This window comes from Rhinatrema bivittatum, chromosome 1 (assembly GCF_901001135.1).
Source record: "Rhinatrema bivittatum chromosome 1, aRhiBiv1.1, whole genome shotgun sequence".
NCBI classification, from domain to species: domain Eukaryota; kingdom Metazoa; phylum Chordata; class Amphibia; order Gymnophiona; family Rhinatrematidae; genus Rhinatrema; species Rhinatrema bivittatum.
In genome coordinates this window covers 821445926-821455263 of record NC_042615.1, presented here as the reverse complement: position 1 = coordinate 821455263, position 9338 = coordinate 821445926, and the positions used below count along the sequence as shown (strand labels likewise).

General features: G+C 46.1%; 1 long non-coding RNA gene across 1 annotated transcript; it reads left to right on the top strand.

Moving 5' to 3' along the window:
• The first annotated feature begins 205 nt into the window (after positions 1-205).
• Positions 206-9284, top strand: LOC115082440. The gene is made up of 3 exons (XR_003854170.1): positions 206-328; positions 3139-3221; positions 9249-9284. It is a non-coding gene; the product is annotated as an uncharacterized LOC115082440 (long non-coding RNA).
• Positions 9285-9338: the final 54 nt, after the last annotated feature.

The following is a 9338-nucleotide window of genomic DNA, read 5'->3' as shown; positions in this document are numbered from 1 at the left end:
CTGTTTCATGTTGAAATCAGGACACAGAATATTATGTGATTTGTACCCGTGTCCTTCCTTGGATTAATAATGATCATGCGTCAGTTAGGGCATCGCTGTGTTCTTTTCTCATGTTAGCAAAGATGTCATGAATGACGACACCATTTGCGTTGTCTCCTGAGATCCTGGGTGGAGTGAGGGTGGCATTCAGTGAATATATGAGCTCGAGCACCGACTTCTCTTCTCAGACTCCTCTGTGTATCGAAGCTCAGAACTCAATATACAACCAACCCAGCCATGAAGATCGCAGTTGCCTTTCTGGTGGTGGCTCTGAGCTGCTTCTATCAGGGTAAGAAATCTTTATATTATCTAAGAATATTGAGCAGAAACCTCCAGGTTTACTGAAGTCTATAGAGTGCAGAAAACTCCTGTGCACATATTTGCTTTACCCTCTCCCTCAGAGTCATAAAATCACTTTTTTAATAATTTTTATTTTAACAGACTGGAATACATTCAAGAGCAATTGTTAGAACAAAGTGAGAGCAACATTCTCACATATTCACAAAATACAATACTCAGGTTCTTGTCGGGCAATACCAGACTCACCCAAACTCCGAGAAAACATGGAAGGGTTTATCCCCGATGGCCCACACAGAATGGATTTATTTTTGCAGATAGTGCCAAAATTTCTTCTAGTTGAGATTATATTTAACAGGTTTTCCGTTAAGGAATAAGTAATTTTCTAAATAATTGCAATTTCATCCATGTGGGAATGCCACTGAGACATGCTATGAGCTCTCTTCCACAACAATGCAATCATGTGCCTGGCAGCATGAATAGAGTGATTAGTAAGAACTTTATCCATGGCTGAGATTGTTTCCATGGTGTCTTTCCAATAACCCAACAACCCCACAAAGGGAGATAGAGAAAAAGAATTATTACCCATTAACCTATTTTCCATTCAATATCCTGCCAAAAAGATACCACTAGTGGACATGACAGTCAAACATGCAAGCATGTACCATTTAGCTCGCAACCATTCCAACATTTCGGGGAAGCACATCTAGAGAAGGCAGTAAAAACCTGAGCATATTGGTATGCTCAAATCAAGAGCTTAACCATTAGGTAAGTCCTTTTTACGCATATTGATTGGAGTGTGCCTCCTGTCATATCTTATCCCCATGCATGTCATCAAGTGCAAGCTGGTTGGTCACTCACTTCTGAAGGGCATGGAGGTGTTCATGACAAATAGACCTTACAACAGTTTAAGGAAGCATAAACAAACAAAAGGGTGTTGGCTGTCAAAACGCCCAGCACCCACCATAGTAATCTCAGGCAAAGAAGCTTTTGAAGCTTGGACCCAGCCTTGAGATCTTGGTAAATTGAAGCACTGTATTCATTGACCAACCGGTGGAGTGTGATCACTCGTAGGACCCACTTTTTGGTTGGTCATTGGAATGCATCCAAACACCGTTTTAATTCATCCAACAATATAAAGAAATAGTGCAGAGTAAAGTAAACATCCACACAATAGTTTTTATATATATGTTAATATGCATAATTAATCCCTTTTGTCTCATGCTAACTTGTTATACTCTGCCTTTGCCGAGATGTTATAAATATATATATATATTCTATTCTTGTATAATGTTATAATCTATATGTTATACCTGTTCTCTGTATAAATTGGTTACACTGTTACACTGTAAACCGGAATGAAGGCATTCTGCTATATTTCGGTATAAAAAAGAATATAAATAAAATAAATAAATAAATGTTCTTATAAAAGTTTTACCTGGTACGGCAACTGCACTATTTCTGAAATATACATCAAAGGATTGCAGCAGGTCCCCCGACACGGATCCCGTGTTTCACTGCAAGGTTGCATCGGGAGGGATAGACAAAAGATTATCAAATCTGAAAATACAAACAGAAGTACATTATAGGGTGGAACAACATATTGATGGGGAACCTATGTCACTGGTATAACTAACAAAGCATACACGTACCTGTGTAAATTTCAACTCGAGATAACCGGGAGTGCACAGATACAATGACAATGAAGTCCTTTAAATACTGTAAATATGGCGCGAAAACCGCCAACCAATCAAAAGAGATCAGACCCAAGACAGCTAGGATGTGAAAGGAAACTGAAAACACCCACACTAAGTGAAAAAGGACCACTCGATCTCATTATTGAGGCCGTGTAGAGAGATACTATTACGATTATAAAGCCATTTTTGCTCTTTACGAATAACCATTTCAGAAAAGTTTCCCCCTCGACGTGGAGGAGATAACACATCAATAACAAGAAACCTTAGGTCAGAGATAATTTGCGGCTGAGCCACCCCGTGTGCCACTAGGGGTGCATTTTCCCATTGAATATTAATACTGGATCTATGTTCGATGATTCTGGCCTTTATCATGCGTGTTGATTTCCAACATACAATTTCTGGCAGGGGCACATAATAGGGATGTGCAGAGGGACCGCATACATTACATTAGGTATTCGTATTCGTCGGGAGGCAGACACATTGAATTTGGCAAGGGGGGCCCCCGATCCGTTCATGCGTTCCATTCTTATTCCTTTCCTGGCTAAAATTTAATTAGCTACAACCCCCCACCCTCCTGATCCCTAATTTTTTTTTTTTTTTCTACTTACTGCTTTTCTGGAGCAGAAGCAACTTTCACGCGCCGGCCGGCTGCCAGCACGCGCTTCGCCAGGACAGCCTACAATGGCGCTCTCCCAGACCACCCCCCGCCCAGAACCCGCTCCCTCTCCTGGAGAGGCCCGGCACTTGTGCGCGTAGCGGGGTATACACGCGTGGCCAGGCCCGTTTTAAAATGCGCACAGCGCACGCAAGCCCCAGCCACACGGGAAAACCCCGCTTTTTACATGTGCGGACAATTGAAAATCCACATATAAAATTGTCATGTCAATAAAGTTATCTGAATCTGTGATTCCCATTACTATAAAATGGTTTCTTTCAATTATAAAAATAACGTCATCTTTCGCTGAAGCTTGATGACCATTTCCAATACTTTTGTAGAGAAATTGTTGTTTCAGTGACCAAAAGATTAAGACTTGTATGAAAATGATAGCTTCAGTGACAGAGCAGTCTTTAGTTACACAGCTCGTTTCATCTCTTTATTATCCAGATGCCACTGCCCTCCTCGACGCTGCAGGTGCTGCTGTCAACCCCATTATTGGAGACGTTGAGGACATATTGGAAGACACTGTGGTAAGTGTGCATGAGCAGCACTAAAGCAGAGCAGGGAAAGAAACTTGTGATTTTAAGTTCACTTTTGTTTTGCTTTATTGTTACAAAGAACGCTCAAGTTATAAAAATTTAACAAGGGTAACTTCCACAGCCAAGGCCTTGATCCACACCTACCCCCTCCCTATTCCCACAGGCTTGATTCACCCCTGAACCTCCATGAACCCCAACCTCGACCCACCTCCTCCTCTGAACCCCTAATGCTCCTCTGTCAGCTGCTGCCTGCTCATGGTGCTGTCTTAAGAACATATGAACATAAGAAATTGCCATGCTGGGTCAGACCAAGGGTCCATCAAGCCCAGCATCCACTTTCCAACAGTGGCCAAACCAGGCCACAAGAACCTGGCAAGTTCCCAAACACCAAGAATATCCCAGGCTACTGATGCCAGTCCTGTGCAGGAAATTCAATGGTGCCTGCCTCCAAGGACCAGAGACCCAATTTTATTGCATATCCCAATTATTCCTTTGAAACCTGGAAATATATTTCCCTGCTGCTGTGAAAAAAAAATCAATCACAAGAACTGAAGACAGGAACAAAGACCAGGAACTGAATACCCAGAGAAGACCAGGAACTTGGGAATGCTGAGTCATCTCGCTCTACGAAGAACTTAGGGAGACCTGTTGCCGAGGTAGTATATGAGCATCTGCAGAGGCCATTTATAGGCCTGAAGAGTGATGTCATCAAAGGGTGCCTCCAGGCTCTTCCTGTCACTGGCCCTTTCAAACTGAGGAGGTAAAGACCGCGCATACCCTAGGAGGAACGGGGCCAGGTGTCATTGGCAATGTCCTTCCATGGGAGTCGGCAGTGGCATCCTGCTGTATTGCATCTTCACTAGGAACCTCCAGGGTCTTTCCTGCCATGGAGCTAATAAGAGATGGTGCACGTCGGGGGCCCACCCCTAGAGAGAGCTGAGAGATTGACGGGATGGCTGAGGTGCTGGTGGTGTATGTGGCTGGTGGTGGTTCTCCCCATGACCAGTCAAAATGTTATAGTTCAAACTTAAAATTCATTCTCTTTTAGTGTTTGAGAAGAGTAACCTTCACTGAATTAAACACTGTCCCAGGGAGAGTTTTTACTATACTGGGAATATAAACCTAAGCTAGAATGTAACTCTGGAAGGGTTAGTGATTTCCTATTATTTTATATTTTATGGTGGTTTTCTCCTTGTTTTATTAACTGTAAATTACACATTATCTTAATAAATTCGGTCAGTTGAGGCCATCCTGTGGCACTGGAGCCACATATGGCTCTATTATGAGGAAAATGTCTCTTGCCCTCCTGACCACATGGGAATTGAAGATCCCAGCAGAGATAGGAGGGGAGGGACTAGAGGAGGAAGAGCGCACAATAGAAATGAGAAGAGAAGAGCCAGTCTTGTCCCTGCTCCACTCCCTTCCTACTGAGCTCATAGAGCTGCTGGTTGCTGCAGAGAAGAAACAGAGGGGCTGGACAGGGATCAGAGGCTTTTCTCTGCTCATCCCTACTCTACAGCAGCAGTGCAGGACAGGAGGGAGTGCGGTGAGGCTGGAGCTCACAGGATAGCAAAGAAGAACCAGTCTCGTCCTGCTCCAGGCCTCCCTATCTGGTCCAACCCCTCCACCCCACCCGCTGCCTGGAGTAGAGGGCCCTTCTCTGGCCGGCCCTCTGGTGGGGAAGGGCTGGAGTGCAGACTGCCCCAGGTCCAGGGCCTCACAGTGCTCCCAACACTTCTGATGCTGCTGACATTAGAGGGCAGGAGGGAATCACCCAGAGCTCCCATCAGGCCAGAATGATTTGTGGCAAGGAAGAAGGAGCGAGGGGAATGCATGAAGTGAATGGTGGGGAAGGTGTGGGGTGGTGAATTCTTGAAGAAAGGGTGAATACGTCTGGAGACAGTGAAGTGAAAAGGGTTAATGCTGTGAGAGTTTTGGGGGTGGAGAAAATCACAAGCAGGAGCTTATGTTTCGGGGGAAAGGTTATGCCCATCGGACGCAGACGGCTGCAACCGTATCTACTTACATCCTGCACCATTCTCCTGCCCTCCTTGGGTCTGCTTACGGCACAGTCTAGTCTTCACTGCCACGTTCCCCAGGGCTCCTCGTGGTGGCCGTGACACATCGACTTTGAAGCCTCATCGGCGGAAGCCTTGAGGGTGTCCCTGATTGATGTCATTGATCAAGGTACTTAAGCTCCACCTTTGCTCCCAGCTAGCTGACTTGGCAACGAATTCCTTACATCTGTACAAGCTCCTGTCTCTGTGTTCCTGTGGCTACGCTATCGGACTCCTTGGACTTTGGACTCTGTCTGGTACCCGCTCCTCAGGGGCAGTGTGCGCACTCTATGGGGACTTGGTCTCCTGGCCTCCCCCACTCCTTGGGGCTGGCCCTGCGTCTCCTGAAGTTCTACCCTACAAGGCTCCTCGCTCTTCTGGGCTGCCCCCTGGAACATCTTTACCACTCGGGAGTTCTACCTCAATGCTTCCCCGTTCCTCGAGATTGTGCCGATGTGCTGTACAGAGACTCTCAGCGCTTCCCCGCGCCTCGAGGCTGTGCCTATGTGCTATTCAAGAGACTGTCAGTGCTTCCCCGCTCATAGGAATTGTGCCAATGTGCTGAACAAGACTGACAGCAGTTCCCCGCTCTTCGGGCCAGTGCTTCTGTGCTATACAGAGTCTGTCAGTGCTTCCCGCTCCTCGGGGTTGAACATACTTCATCATTGGAGACCTGATTAAGGCTTCCCTGCTCCATGGGTTGGCCTACATCATTGCATCAGCACCTCCTTCGCTGTACAGCTCCGCACCTCGGGGTTCCCTCTCTGGAATACCTCCTGCATGGCCAGTCTCGCGCCTGCCGCTCTGTGGCCTGCCTAGCACCTTCCCCCTAGGGTGTCTCTGCCCAGGTATTATCTCCAGCCTGTCTACCTACTGTGGGAATCTCTCCTGGCTCCTCGGGACCCCTCCACAGTCTCACATAGAGCTCTCTGCTGTGCCTGACCTCGCCTTCCAACGGTGTAGACCTGTGGAGCTCCTCCCCCACAGGTGGTAACAACTTTCATCTCGGGCCAAGGGTCCACATACCCACAAACCATAACAGGAAGATGAGGATAAGGTGAATGTTTTATCCCTCCCCATCTCCTTGATGTCAGCAATGCAAATTGGACTGTCTGACACCTTATTCCTCCCCAATGGCCACACTGCCCCTGATCTGCCACAGGAGTGAGGGGACCTTGGTTTGCATGGAAGAAATAGACCTGGATTGGGTATTGTATAAGACTGGGGAGTGGAGGGGGGCATCAGAGAGAAATAGAGATTGGGGTAGAATGGGGCGAGGCAGTAGAGAGGAGTGAGAAAGCCAGAGGGAGGGAGGATGTGTGCAAGATGCCAGCAATGGAGATTTAGCGGGTGGGGGCATAAAAACAGAAATGGTGTCATGGTGAGACAGTTGGAGAGGGTTTAAAATGGAGGGAGAGTGAGGGTGGGTGAGAGAGAGCTATAGGTAGTGAAGGTGGAAGGGAGGGTAAGAGAGCCAGAGTTGGTGAAAGAAGAGAATTAAACAGAGGCAGAAGGGGTGATGGGACAGGGAGGAGAATGAACATAAGAACATAAGAAGAACATAAGAACATAAGAAAATGCCATACTGGGTCAGACCAAGGGTCCATCAAGCCCAGCATCCCATTTCCAACAGTGGCCAATCCAGGTCACAAGAACCTGGCAAGTACCCAAAAACCAAGTCTATTCCATGTAACCATTGCTAATGGCAGTGGCTATTCTCTAAGTGAACTTAATAGCAGGTAATGGACTTCTCCTCCAAGAACTTATCCAATCCTTTTTTAAACACAGCTATACTAACTGCACGAACCACATTCTCTGGCAACAAATTCCAGAGTTTAATTGTGCGTTGAGTAAAAAAGAACTTTCTTCGATTAGTTTTAAATGTGCCCCATGCTAACCTCATGGAGTGTCCCCTAGTCTTTCTACTATCTGAAAGAGTAAATAACCGATTCACATCTACCCGTTCTAGACCTCTCATGATTTTAAACACCTCTATCATATCCCCCCTCAGTCGTCTCTTCTCCAAGCTGAAAAGTCCTAACCTCTTTAGTCTTTCCTCATAGGGGAGTTGTTCCATTCCCCTTATCATTTTGGTAGCCCTTCTCTGTACCTTCTCCATCGCAATTATATCTTTTTTCAGATGTGGCGACCAGAATTGTACACAGTATTCAAGGTGCGGTCTCACCATGGAGCAATACAGAGGCATTATGACATTTTTCTTTTTATTCATCATTCCTTTTCTAATAATTCCCAACATTCTGTTTGCTTTTTTGACTGCCGCAGCACACTGAACCGACGATTTCAATGTGTTATCCACTATGACACCTAGATCTCTTTCTTGGGTTGTAGCACCTAATGTGAAACCCAACATTGTGTAATTATAGAATGGGTTATTTTTCCCTATATGCATCACCTTGCACTTATCCACATTAAATTTCATCTGCCATTTGGATGCCCAATTTTCCAGTCTCACAAGGTCTTCCTGCAATTTATCACAATCTGCTTGTGATTTAACTACTCTGAACAATTTTGTGTCATCTGCAAATTTGATTATTTCACTCGTCGTATTTCTTTCCAGATCATTTATAAATATATTGAACAGTAAGGGTCCCAATACAGATCCCTGAGGCACTCCACTGTCCACTCCCTTCCATTGAGAAAATTGCCCATTCAGTCCTACTCTCTGTTTCCTGTCTTTTAGCCAGTTTGCAATCCACGAAAGGACATCGCCACCTATCCCATGACTTTTTACTTTTCCTAGAAGCCTCTCATGAGGAACTTTGTCAAACGCCTTCTGAAAATCCAAGTATACTATATCTACCTGTTCACCTTTATCCACATGTTTATTAACTCCTTCAAAAAAGCCAGAGATGAGATGGGGTGGAAGGATGAGAGCGACAGCGATGGTGATTGGAGTGGGAAGAGGATGAGAGAGAGACACGGGAGGGGGGAGCAGCTGAATACCTCTGGGGGAAGTGACTTGAAAAGCGGTGAATGCTGGTGGAGAGGGGGTAAATTTGTGAGGGCCAGAAAAGGGTGATGGGAGAGGTGTGTGAGAGAGAGCTGAGAGGGCATTGAAAAGGAGGGGTCAGAAGGAGTGGGGACAGAGTGGAAACTGCTGCTGAGATGAGGTGGACAGGATGGAGAGATTGAGAGAGAGAGAGAGAGAGAGAGATTGATGGGGAAGGGGGGACTCCCCTCCCCCACACCCCACCTCCCTTGAAAACCTGAGGCTCTTTGGTGCTGGGCAATCTGATCCCTTGGCTCTTAGTGTGTGAAAGCTTGGCCACCCCTGAGCTAAAGGTTTTAAATGGAAAACACAAAATTGTCTCCTCTGTTTGCCATCGCAGGATGCAGCTTCTCTTACCCGCAGAGGGGAGGGCAAATGTCAGCCCCACTTTTACCCAGCTAAAGGTTCATTAAAATCATTTGAAATTGTCCTCAGAATTCAGGCCTGGAATGATTTAGAGATGATAAAGTCTGTGTGTGTTTGGGTATTAGTTTTATATTTATCATGCTATATCCTGGTTTGGTAATTTGGGGGGAACTCTGAGATGTACATTTTTCTCTTACCCTGCAGTTTCCTCCTGCTCCATTGGGTCTCCCGCTCAGTTGGAAGCAGGGAGGGACTCCTGAGGCCATGAGCCCTCATTCACAATTACCCCAGGACTTTCCTCTGTTTTATAATCCCCAGCCCCTGCTGTGCTCCTCATCATACCCAGTGTTATCATTGTAGAGGAAGTCCTGGCCTGAGACCTTGCACCCGGGCTCCTTCTGGGACCCTGCAATGCCTTCAGGATGACACCAGAGGTCACTCAATGAACCTCTTCCCCCTCCCCCCAGGGGTCGTGAAGTTTACACCCACAGCATCCCTACCCCAGATAACCAGGAGAGCAAAAGATCCGACTCAGGGCTTGTTCAAGATGTGCATTTTAATCATTTCTATTTCTTTTTCTTTCAGGGAGGAATTTCTCCACAGACCGCAAGTATTTGGGTAAGAGCAATTTATTATATGAGAAATAGTTTCACTAACTATTGAGTTACTTAAATC